Below are 14,224 nucleotides of genomic sequence, written 5' to 3'. Positions count from 1 at the left end.
AATCTTGAAATCCAATGAATAATGCAATAGGTTCCTACCTACGTATACATAATTACATACGTACTTTCCTATAGCTACCTACAGTCGAATAAAAGCTCAGCTGATGTACCTACCTATGTAGGTACGTTAGTAATAATTTTGTAATAAGTAGGTACCTAATGAAAGCTCTAAATTCACAGTTTACCTACCTACTTCTAGGTAGGTGGATACTTCGTGTATACGCTACATCAATCTGCTAACCATTATGCCCGCAATATAAGTAGGTACCTAGGTACTTACTTACCATTACCGTGAGCCGTTTACCATTTTGGGAAAGTTAGGTACTGGAAGTGAAAAGGCGCAAAACTTGCGTAAAAAGAGCTTTTACCTCACCTTTAGGCAGATACAATCAGGGTACACGAAAGAACAATTTGAAAAACAAAAGCAGCCAGTGTTGTTACTATTAAAGAGTTTTTACAACGGGAACATTCACATCACTGCTACATACACGCTTATTCAACATACCTACCTAATTACCTGACGAGGTAGGTACATTTAAATATTCAATGCATACCTATTTGAGTTTAATAATATAACAAAGTTCCACTTGTTTGATACTCTCGTTATAACTCGTTATTATGAGATAAAGAATATCTTCTAGTTATAAAAAAAAACAACATTTTACATAACAAACAATAATTAAAACTGAATGGTAAAACTCTTTATTTCTCCTTTCATTTAATGTAAACAGTGACAGAAGCGATGTCTAATAGAGTTGTGTCTATCAAAGCAAGTTTACGGCCAATAATTACCACAATCCACACAGTAATAAAGGAATTGATAGCGTCAATATTAACCTGACTACAAAAAAATAATTACTACTTACAAGCAATTCACAGTTGAGAAAATGGCAATAATAATAAATAATAAACGAGCCAGATCTATTACGCCAATATATTTTGATAATACCACTGGACTGTTTCGTTTGTAAACTTGAATGAGAATTAGCGCGATACAAAGCTGTTTACCTACTGAATTTATGGACTTAAGTTGATTTGATGATCTACGCCACGGAACAGTAAACAGTAAAGTTTATTTAAATCTATAATTCACGCAGAGTTTTACATACAGCGACTTTTTGTAAAGATACAGTCGAGTGCATTACACTACTTAAACGGAAAAAGTGTAGCGTTTTCAAAGATGGCATGACGTGCAAATGAAGGAGAGATAACACGCTCCCATACACAAATGCTATGCATGCTGACACACGTATTAAGTGCTTGTATTGTTCTTAATGCCACATAACTACCCACTTAAATATTACTTGCGAATACCTAATTGCTTTATTTTACTTGGCACACATCAATAAATAGATATGTTTTTTTTTGTGGTAAATCAAGGTAGGTAAATGTTCATCATCGTCAAAGCACTCATGACCCATTGGAAACAAAATAGGGAACCGAAACCATCTTTCGTGTGGGTTGTGAGATCGACAACCTACCGCACCAACCTTGGTATGAGGATTAGGTACGATTAAATCACTACAGGCACCTGACTCACATAATAGGCTACTTTCCAACTAGTCAAATCAGTTACTTTTGACTTAACGTCAAAACACGAAATGACTATGGAATTTGTTTGATAAAGCACACTGTGACGTCGTCTAAAACGTGATAAAATATCGAACTTATTATTGCGTTTTTCTTGATTAAAATTATTAAATAAGTTAAATAGAAAAAAGAAAATATTTGTGGTTAATTTTAGATCTGTCTCTATTTAGTAAACAGATTTTCATAATTTATCTTAACGCTAGTGCATGACGCAAATATAGCTCACTTTTATTTTCGATTACCCATTCGGGCAGGCAAAGAGTACTTAGCCCATACAGCCCGGTCTTTTTGTCTTGTCTTTTTCTTCTTTGTCGAATCCGGAAAATAACATATTCACTCTTCACTAATAGTCTTTCTGGTAACGTCCTTTCTAACGACTGTTGCTAATATTATGCTATATGTCACAACTGTATCAATGAAATGGTCGCGAAGTGTAAAAGCCCTGTTTACGTGATTTGTGCGCTACATTAACTCACGAGTACTTACCTATATCTGTTAAAACGTCAATCAATACATCCCGCAGTGCGTATAACAATCTTTATGGACACTTATCTCGGCGTAGGCACATCTTTAAACTATTTATTACGACACTTTACAGTACATTCTTACCTAATACTTATTGTTAGTAAAGCCACTTTATGCGTTTGCTTTTATATTTTATGTGGTTATTACCAATTGCACTGGCACCGATATTTATCTTTACCCGATTTATAAACGAAGCTTTTTTATCTATTATCTACATGAAAGTGAAAAGTGATTAATGTAAATACGAAAATCTATAACTTTTATATACAGACACAGGTTTTGAAGTAACTATTTATATAGTTTCTACCTACTTACTCGTCATAGTATTCCGCATTGAAAGCAAACTCGAAAGAAAATCAATAGGCACTTAGTGATCCGGAGACTCCATGACTTTACCTATCGTATCTTTCTCAAATACCTACTACGGAAATCATGATACAAACTTGTTAATTGCTGCAGATATAGATAGGTATTTTTTATTGAAATGGATAGAACCATAAATCATCAAAAATCGTCTTACAGTCACTATAGGCATCAAGTTGTGATAAACTGTATTATCACAAGCTATCAGCTGACGGCCAATATGTAGATGCCTCATCATCATCGTCAACTTTACTTAAGAGCCACGCTCTTGTCGGTGTAGCATTGTCCATTCTTAACTACGCGAGGTGAATACTTTAACATCTTTTAAATATATAACGTTCGTGTAATTTGTTCTTTTGCTCTTCTTTATCTTCCCTTTCGATCTTCCCTTCCATGATGTTAATGCATATACCTACTTTAAGTATTTAAAAACATTACGTGATCTCTAGATATAAATTTTTAAGTCATGCTTAAGATAAACAGAACGAAATATAATACTTTTTAGTCCTTAATATGTAGGTCATGGAACGAATGAATACAAATGGTAACATCTAAGTACGAAATAAAGTCAAGAATAAGACCGCAGAGGTTTGCTATGAGTCAGTGGCGTGTACTACACACGCATACCAACATAAGCATACTAATATATATATACACGAAACAGTTGTAGCTACGTACATACCTACCTATAGCGTAGACAGTTCCCGCGGCCACTCAGTTAATTTCCCGCTTAGTTAACTTTACTACCCACCACTGATTGGATATTGATTAGAACCCACAGTTTCACCGGTTTAAATGCCGATTCTTTTCTGAAATAACATCGTAGCACTACAAATTTACACTCACTACGAGATTGTAATTACCTTAGCTAGTTTTATAGCAATCCTTGATTAGACATAGACATACATTTATTGACAATAACAATTACACAAGTCATTATATCGCTATAGTAGTGCTTTACAACGCGTACGAAGGTTAATTTCGAATTAATATAAGCCGTTTTGGTATTATTACTACGTGTTAGGTACCTACATGGTTACCTATATATAGCATAGAATAAAAAATAATGCTACGTATAAAAACCCGTGGTAGCCCAGTTGGTAGAACGCTTGCCTCTCACTTTGAGGTCGCAGGCTCAAATCCAGCACAGGCCTAAACCAATGATTGTCGAATTTGTTTTCGAATTCATGCTTAGATCATAAATGATTATCACGTGCTCAGCGGTGAAGGAAAACATCGTGAGGAAACCCACACTCCCAGGATGGGCTAGTTTTCCTTTCACAGGTTGGAAGATCAGACAGGCAGTCGCTTCTATAAAATATCGGACCTGTCAAATCTTCAGCTTAGGTAAGCGGGCCCTATAAAAACGGGATAATGCTGATGATGATGTTACGTATAGAAGGGTAACATAAGCTCCCGATTATATCGCAATGGTGGTAGTCAGAGGTACATCCATCGCAAGATGACCTAATTTCCCACACTTCTTCGAGCTTTCCGTTAACGCCATGAGCCGTATCGCTGCGCCGACATCTTGTAGATGTCGGTCCTAAGTTTAATACAGCAGCAATATTTAGCATACCTACGTCAAATATCTTTGATGGCATCCGTACTGCCCAACACCGGATGTACACGTAGAGACCCTAGTCATTTAGTAGCATTCGTTTTAATTTCCTCTGTGCTTGCGTAAACTGTCGGCCATTACGGCGAAGGCCTGCGGGCTTTAAAACTACTGAGTGAACTACTAGACTAATTCCATCCGGTTGATGAGAAAACGCATGTAGGTACCCATAAATAGGACAAATGAAGGTTGTTTTTGTTGGACAGGACGTTATATTATCCCTCCATAAAAACGCCTTATAATAAGTAATGCGGAAGTTTTCCTATTACCTAATTCATAAGGGCCTCTGTGGTCCAGTGAGAGCGTTGGGCCCATGATCCGAAGGTCCCGGGTTTGAATCCCGATGGCGACATAGCTAACACGAAAATCACTTTTTGGTTAGGTTTAAAGTAAGATAATCCGAGCTTCGGAAGGCAAGTTAGGTAAGCCATTGGTCTCGATTACCTACTTAGTATACTGGTGTAAATATGTATGGAGGTAGCCGTTACCTACGCCATGCCGAGGGCCTTTAGCGGCTCAATAAAAATTTTGACTCCAAGGCTGGTGAGGTTGGTAAGCCACTTCACAACCCGCACGAATGAAGATCATAGGTATGACCTACCTACCTACCTACCCTAAATGAAACTCGCACAAATCCATACCTAAATAGGTTCGCAGACAAAACGAAGCTTGTGCGGATTTTATTATGTATGAATTGAATATGCTTTCCCTTATTTTATTTTTTTAATATGAATGTTGGTACTGACGAAGCCTGTGGTGGATTTACATTCTGTTTTTTTATTATTATGGTTGCAGACAAAATATAAATAAAAAAGTATAATATCTAAAGTAGTACAATAAAGTAATATTGATTGATTGAAATAAAAGTATTTGATGTTATTTGATGTGTTCTTTATTTTATTTTTTATAAGTATGTATTATTGAATACAATATTTAAATTTAATCCGTGTTTTAATGTTCAATTTGTTTTCACAGTAGTCTATTTATGTTTTAATTTTCCTTGCGCCAATTAAGCCGCTTATAACATTTTTGCAACACAATTTGTTTAATAAAAACAATAAAATATTAAAATGCAACTCATGTGGAATTTACCATTTATATCAAGATAAATCTAATCTGAAAATGATATTATAATAATGTTATCGTTATTTCAATTTATAAGTAGGTACATATCTACTTATCAAACTATTTTTAATATCAGGTAATCGTCAGAAAATAAAATTAGGTATTATTGCATTAAGTATGGTGAAAGGTACTTTATTAATGTATGTAAAGGTACTTCAAAATAAATAGTAATGTTTTCCGGAAGTCAGATATAATTAAGTAGTAAGAACCTTTATGCAACTCACAACAAGTTCCTTTAGTACACGAGAGTTTGTTAGTATAATAGGTACCTATGGTTTATTAGTATTTTATATCAATGTGTGTTTTTATGCTATTTTCGTTATTAAGTATTTTTCCTTTTTAGGCTGTCAATTCTCATTTCGACTTTATAAGCAATGAAGATCCTCAAAAACTTTTCTTTTTATAAGTAGGTACCTATGAAACATAGGACATAACATTGAGGAGCTCGGTGGCGCAGCGGTAAACGCGCTCGGTCTCCAATTGTTGAAGTTAAGCAACTTTCGCAAAGGCCGGTCATAGGAGGGGTGACCACAAAAAAAAAGTTTTCATTTCGAGCTCCTCCGTGCTTCGGAAGGCACGTTCAGCCGTTGGTCCCGGTTGCATTAGCAGTCGTTAATAACCATCAATCCGCACTGGCCCCGCGTGATGGTTTAAGGCCCGATCTCCCTATCCATCCATAGGGAAGGCCCGTGCCCCAGCAGTGGGGACGTTTATGGGCTGATGATGATGATGAAACATAGAGAAAAAAAAAGGGAGAAAAATATGTAGCTATTCAAGTCTATGAAGTTTAAACCGTTACTACTAATTATTTAATTCCCAAGTAAATTAATAGTTAGGTTATAATAGCGACTGTAGTTTTATAGCTATTCATCATTGAGTAATCTAAATATGTAAATGGCAATGCAAAATAAATTGTTTTCATGGAAAAGAAAATTCAATTTTAACCGACTACATCTCGAGATTGATGCGGTTTAGAGCTTAGGTATCTGTCGTACGTATTATAAAGTATTGTTCTTCTTCTTCTTCTATCGTTTGGGTTGTGAGGTGGATTACCAACCCCATCAACCCTGGTGTCAAGGTTACTATTGAACCGCCAAAGGCCTCTGACATGGCTCATGTAACGACTACCTTGCATCAGTAAGTTGTAACTGGGACTAACGGCTTAACGTGCCTTCCGAAGCACGGATCATCTTACTTTCGGACAATTAGGTGATCAGCCTGTAATGTCCTAACCAAACTAGGGATTACAAAGTGATTTTCGCGATATGTCCCCACCGGATCGGGAACCGAACGCTCAGACCACTGGACCACGGAGGCCGTAGTATTGTTCATAAGTGTTCTTTATGAGTAGGACTGCATAGTTTCGATCATGCGCGGTGACAATAAAATCGCAGGAATCGCCCAAACTAATAGCTTAATTAACCACGTGTATATGTACCTTAATTAACGTCTATAGGTACCTCAACCGCTTTCAGGTCCTACCTATAACAACTCTTATATACAAAAAGTAGTTCCTACGAATAAAATAAATATAGTTCTTTTTTATAGACTTACAACTATTGTAAATTCAAATATTTTGTAAAAAATGTATCATAGCAAATCTTGTAGGTACTTTTGAGCCTTGATTGTAACTGAATAAATTAAATAAGTGTAAGTAGATGTAAAATAACTTACTGTTATTTAATAAATAAAAGGAAATAAAACTAGAAAGAAGAAGGATAAGCAATAATTATGCTTACTAAAAGATAGCCATAAATAGTTACTTTAGTAACTTTAGTTTCTGTACAAAACGAGACACGCGCACGCATATATAAAATAAATAACTATACACTAAACTCGGCTCGACGCTTTCAAATGTAAATACCTAACAATAACAACAAATCGTAAACGTGATTCAAGTGAGGCTTCAAAATTGACCTCCCGACACTAAACGGTTTACTATAGTTGCGCAAGAGTCAGTCTGATCCACTACTTGGGTGTCTAGTTTAATGTCACACGTAGTCATAAACTTGTATCTGAGTGTTCGAAATGTTTACAAAATTTTCTACAAATATAAGCCTTATCGCTTTGTGAAAAGGTTGGCGTGTGGATCGCACGTGGGTGCCTCGGCTATTATTGCTTTACGGCCAGTGTCGTTCATTTAGCGAATCATGATAGATGGATCTACGGGTGTATCCGAATTTACATAGGCTCTGTTACTTTTATATGGCAACATTATCTTCTTCCGGTACTAAGGCCAGGAGCGCACTACGAGTTTTTCGCCGCGCGGCAGAAAAGAGCAGCGGCATAATGTCGCACTGTAATACTGCACCGTTTCGGTGGCTCTGCCGTCAAGTGCGCGGAATACAATTTAAAACTGTTTGGTACAGTATTACAGTGCGACATTATGCTGCTGCTTTTTTCTGCCGCGCGACGAAAAACTCGTTGTGCGCGCCTGACCTAAGACAGTAAATGCAGCAGCAAACACATCAGTAATTGGTGAAACATAGCTGGCGATGAATGGGTGTAGGGACCTACTATACACTTCTACCTATCCCTTTGGGGCTACAGGCGTGACGCTATGTTGTAATATGTGTATATAAAATATCTACTGAGTAAAACTGTATGTATACTTTCGAACTACTACTCTGAACCGGCGTGCGTGTATGAAGCGATTGATGAATGTGGAGGAAGCAAGAGAAGTGTGTCAGGGTCGAGGTAAATAGAATTCCATAGTCTCTGCTTACCCGGTGGGAAATAGGCGTAAGTTTATGCATGTATGTAAGACAGTATACAGGGTGTTAGTAACATCGTAACGAAAACTTTGAGGGACGATTGAGACCATGATTCTAAGATGATATCAAGTGGAATTTTTCGTCGCAAAAGTATGGAACAAAAAATAATTTAAAAGAAAACAAAAATTTTCATGAATTTTCCGACTGAAAATTCCACTTGATATCAACTCAGAATCATGGTCTGAATCATCCCCCTCAGTATTCGTTACGATGTCACTAACACCCATACCTACTTGTATGGCTACAGTATGTACTTGTGCGGAGTGTAAGTGACACCGTAACGAATACTGAGAGGGATGATTCAGCTGATTATTCTGAGTTAATATCAAGTGGAATTTTTCATCGCAAAAGTATAGAATAGAAAATAATTTTAAAAAACTAAAAAAAAATACATGATTTTTGCGACGGAAAAATCCACTTGATATCGACTCAGAATCATGATCTGAATCATCCCTCAAAGTTTTCGTTACGACGATGTCACTAACACCCTGTAGTATACTAATATCTAAAAATTATCTAAATTTTCGTTGTTTGACAACGCATTATGTAGTGTACATAATTAATTACACCATTTAATTTGAATACTACAACAATAATTATCTGCAGTAGGTACGTAGAAACAAACATCTACACATATTCCATAATACCATGAATATTAAAAATATAATAAAATAGGCACGAAGTTCGACACAATTAACATATATTCAGCATTAGGATAAGTACCTATATTTAAACAGTTTCAAATTACTTGCAATTATAAAATATTGTTTTAATAAATTGAAATGTTGAAAGTTGGCAATTCACCGCATGAATGGCCCTAAAGAACTTAACATGCGTCATTTGATACACGATTTTAATTTATTTCATATCGGAAAAGTTGTTTGTTAAATTCCAGCATGTTATTACTTAATTGACTATGCTTCTTGACATCATTCAATAAATTAAATACAAATCCTATAATAAATGAAAAAGTTTAAATAATAACAAAATTAACGGCAATATAAATATTTTACTTGCGGGGAGCGAATTAAATACAACCGCAAGAACATATTCGATCGATAAAAAACGTATATTTCATGACGCGTTGTTACTTATGATGTAACATAAAATTATTATTATATCAAACAAATATAAGTACTGTTGTCTCCTCTAATAAAATGTAACTTAAGTAGTAACATAGTCTAATTATAATAAAATAGAAAAGAAAATTCATATCTTATACGAAAGTAATTAGTAGGTAATTAGTGTCTGTGGATGAAGGATAATAGGATTACGAAAGCAGTATATAAATCGAAAGTTGATGGTAAGGCTGGCAGAGGAAGTCCTAGAAGGCCGTACCGAATTGAAGAAGTCCTTAGAAAAGGTTCAGTACGATCTACTCTAAACCGGCGTGCGTGTATGAAGCGATTGTTGAATGTGGAGGAAACAAGAGAAGTGTGTCAAGATTCAGGATGGAAGCAAAAGGAATTCCATAGTCTCTGCTTACCCCAGTGGGAAATAGACGTGAGTTTATGTATGTATGTATAATATTAATCTGTACAAGAGAACAATAATTGTGTTAAACTTAAACATGAAATTGAAGTCATTTCATACGAAAGACATCAACGGGAGCCCTCATTTTCCGTTGTACACTTGAGTAGCGAGTAATAGAGTATAACTAACGGTAACATAAATACTATTAGACCGATTAACAAGATCTTGATGTAATATTAACTGTAGCGAAATGAACTGTGTGTGTACCAACTGAGAGTAAAGTACCTAGTAAGAGGCAGAATAGGTAATGGCCCCGATTCCTGCAGACGCCTCCTAATTATATTTTAAGTTATACCCGTCATTTTCTTATCCGCCGACAAGGAACGGGACGGATGATTGACAACTGTTAATTTTAAAATGAATGAATAACCCGGGTGAATAAAATATACATCTCGTTGATATGCAACCCGTTTTACGTGTGCTGTCAACGTAATTCTGTCGGGTTATTATTGGCCAATACAAAATATTGGGAAGGTTTTTTTTTTAATTTCTGCTTAAAATTGACGTGTGTTCCATAAATTTTATGCCTGTCGATTACCCGTCCCTTTTCTTTTCGGCGGATAAGAAAATGACAGGTATAACTTAAAATAAAATTAGATGGTGTGTACAGGAATCAGCGCCATACTGTAAGTACTTATACTGTATTTTATATTGATGCATTATGTGAACCGGTGCAGTTTTTAATATTAGCTTTTAATTCAATTTTAAACTGCATGTCATATAATCTAAACTTGATTGTCCTGTAAATATGTACCTATTCATTACATGTCATAATAATGAATGTCCTAAATAAATACCTATGAAAGTGTGGTGTTAGTTCAATTCCGAGTTAATTTAACTTCAATCTTCCACGCAGACACTGTGTAACGCACAAGAGAGATACCATACCAAAATATTATTTCACATCAACATCAAACAAAGGTAAACAAACGAAATAGCAAAACAAATAATAACATGATGAAGCTACACTTTGGGATGTACCTATAATCATAACTAAAGGTGCGCACACACCGCCGGTTGGAGTCGCAACTCGCTACCTCGTTTATAGCGTCATAAAAGCAAGATCCCTGCTACCTAATCAGAGAGAATTATGCGTCTATGCTAATGACTCTTGTTTCAAAACAATGACTACGAAACTGCACTTGAACGTTGAAAAGGCTAAGGTTGTTAACAAGGTTTTTTGGAGAGATGTTGGGTGAAAACGGTGAACTTTGTAATGTTCTTCTGATTATTGAGTACAATTTCCTGTTTGACTAGTCAGTTTGTCAGTGACATGTGGGGCGAGATACTGTACTTACAATAAGATTGACGTAAATTTTACAATATCAGGAAATACCGAACTGGACTCCGAAAACGACATTATATATGCAATTTAATAGATTGCATTTTCATTAAAAACAACTAGACATTATAATTTAAAGTACTCCGTCTAGAGCATAATCCATATTTAAGTCCCTGTTGAATATTATTTAAAAGTTGATGCCAATTCGAAATAGTTCATATTCTGTGATATTATATTTATAGGAAGCAAAGCGTTATCGGGAAAGTGTGACCACTGAGAAATATTAGGTATGAAAATTTCAAGTTGATTTTCCTTGACATGGTGTTTTGGCTTGAAAGATATACCTTCCTATTAGATATAAAGTCTATTACAATTCTAAACAAATATGTAAATTATTATTGTATTGCTACAACAAAGTTTTATCTAAAAGTAATCTATAGTATCCACAAACTACGTGTTAAAAACTTGGGTTTTAGTGTTCGAAGATTTCATACTCTTGTAACTAAGTACCTACTTCTAACAATACATATGATAATAAAGTACCTATATTATAGCACAGTACTGACTCATATATATTCAATGATGTTATGTATACCTTGTATATATATCTGACTTCAACTAGCTACATAATAATCAGTATCAGACTAGGTATCAGTAAAATGTTTTCAGTCATATACGAATGATAAATAATTGAAGTAAATGTATATTACATTCACTGTAGCATGGCACTGTACCTACCTATTGACGATCCGTCGGTGAACCATATCTCTATCGATAGCGTAGCTATAGTGAACAAAGTTCAATCGAAATATCATATCGTTGACGTCTTATTCCTGTTACGACATCAGGAAATATTTGAATATATAAACAAAATGTTCCAAAATTATGTCTGAATCACGTTAAAATTATATCCTTATTAACTTTATTCATGTAATTGCAACACTTTGAAATACTCTAAAATTGTAAAATCATACTTGTAACATAAGAATGTAGGTATTCGTATACTCACTATGTTGAATTAGAAAACGGTCTCGCCAATATATCCAAAAATCAAATACGAATGAAGAGTGTTCTCTTTAGAGTGTTAGCCACTTCAGAACACAAAACGAGAAGTAGTAGGTAGGTATATCAAATTTTTGAAACACGTAATTGACTTTGGAATGTAAACATTAAATCCTATAGGTAGACCTCCAACAAGATGAGTAGAGTTGTCACAATTATGAACCCAGTTCCCGACGCTTTGTTTCCTTGACAAACAGCGGCCCGCGGCAGAGCAATTATCACTTACCTGCGACACGCGATCACAACACTGCACAGATTTTATAGTCGATAAACTTGTATCATCACTTTTACTGGTGTTGTAAATTAATTATGTGCACTGTGTTAGGTTAGGTTACGAGCGGTAGAGGCGCGCGGCCACGGTGGAGGCGAACAACGTAGTGCGCGAGTCGCGCCGCGGATGGGCGGGCGTCGAGACCGGCCCGAGCCCGCAGCGCGCGCCGCCGCCGTCCCTACACCACACGGTACACCATACACACACCAGCGACTCATCTCTCCACACCTCCTGACTCCCGGCACATATACGAGGGCCCCGGAAAATCGACCCTTGTCAAATCTTTCTTCAATTTTTTACAACAGCTACGTACTCGTAGCGCTGTCGATTATACCATGAGAATGGTTTATGCGTCTCGCCATTTTACAGATAATATTTTTTAATGAACATCGCTTTTTCATCATGCTGCGTTCCCACAAGTGCTGTTCACTTGGAGTGTAATAAAATATGGTTTCGTTATCCCTTGTGTCATCGTGCAAATTGGAATTATTAACTCTGTTGTATGATGTGTAACTATATCTATACTTGAAGTTTTTGAGTCGCTTTGTGCACTAAATGTAGCCGATGCAATCTGCTTTTGAGTTATCGTTTCTTTTTTACACCGAATGCATTTAGACTGGAATAAATAATGTTAAAGTCGTACCTTAATATTTCGGTCGTACGTCTTCAGAATTTATGGTGGTTGGGTACCTGCCTGCCTAATTGGCAAAAATAAATGATGTTGCGAAAGAAGGTACTTAATTCAGCCAATTAAGGCAGTAAAATCAGTTCCGCTGGTTTTAAATCAACAAAACTTTACATGTCAGTGCCGTTATACACTCACATGTAAATGCACTATGTACACGGCAAGTGCAATTATTTATTTATTTAGGTACTTACACATGATTTTCACCTTTATACAATTGTATTAAGTACGATGCAGTTTTCCTGGGAACGCTCTCACGAGTGAATTTGAAATACGAAAGGAATTTCGAACAATTATATTATAGTTAGGTACATGAATGTGGCATGGAATGTGGCTCCCGAGATCGGAACCTCTGCATTGTGAGGCCATGTGACGAATTATGAAACATTCTATGACTAGGAATCAAGCGTAAAGCATTAACTTCATTCAACAAACGTAAAGCGGCGTAAGGTTGCCTGGTAGAAATTGCTGTTTAGCAATAAGGCCGCCTATTGTGCTTATGTTTTTATTCGTATGTTTATGTCCTTTGTGCCTGTCGTTGTGCGATAAAGTATTATTGATTGATTGAAAGCGTACGTCTAGCCATTTTTCGATGACACACTCCGAGTATACGTTACACATGCACTGAATTTTGATTCAAATCCAACACAGGCCCTGAACATAAATTATGATAATGTGTATCTATTTGTATGCGGATATAAATATATATCATCATCACAATTTAAGAGCCACGCTCTTGTCGGTGTAGCATTTTCCATACCAGTCTATCTATAAAGGCCAATTCCTTGACTTCCCTATAAAACACGACGTATAAACAACGAACGACGAGTATATATCAGTGGGAAATATAATATATCTAGCGAAGAAAACATTATGAAAAATATTTATCAAAATCAACCTAAAAATATAAGTTAAGTGCTCATTTATAATTCATTCAACACATAAAAAGGAATTATACTGTTAGGTACTCGTATTCTAATTATGAATATTTGTAATTATATAGAATTTGGAATTGTTGTGGCTCTGTGTTCATTATTAGGGTCAAGACCCATCCCAGGTGTTGTTTATTTAATTTCAATGGGACTTTTTTGTTATAATGAGTTAATGATAGAGCCACCGCTCTTAATCGTTTTATGGTATGGATGCGCGTGATGTAAGTTTTAGGCCAGTCTTTTTGAATTTAATAAAACATGACAAGTGCTAAAATATAAAATTTTATGGGAATGATTTAGGTAAGCAATCTATTTATGTGATTTGTTAATCTTCCTTCTTGATGAAAGGTATTTACCCGACCGACCCGACCGACTTCAAAAAAGGAAGTGTTTTAAAACACTTGTCATTCCAAATCGGGATTCGCTAATCCATACCTATAGATATTTTCGTTTGAAATTGTTTGT

The 14,224-nt window shown here is 35.7% G+C and overlaps 1 protein-coding gene across 1 annotated transcript in view; it reads right to left on the bottom strand.

The window, feature by feature from the left end:
- LOC126370096 (homeobox protein abdominal-B) overlaps positions 1-12,233 on the bottom strand; it is a 104,979-nt gene extending 92,746 nt beyond the window's left edge. The window contains exon 1 of the mRNA XM_050014820.1: positions 12,098-12,233. The gene's annotated coding sequence lies outside the window, so the exon portion shown is untranslated. The remainder of the gene's footprint in view (positions 1-12,097) is intronic.
- Positions 12,234-14,224: the final 1,991 nt, after the last annotated feature.

This window comes from Pectinophora gossypiella, chromosome 10, assembly GCF_024362695.1.
Source record: "Pectinophora gossypiella chromosome 10, ilPecGoss1.1, whole genome shotgun sequence".
NCBI classification, from domain to species: Eukaryota; Metazoa; Arthropoda; class Insecta; order Lepidoptera; family Gelechiidae; genus Pectinophora; species Pectinophora gossypiella.
This window is presented reverse-complemented; position numbering and strand designations above follow the sequence as displayed.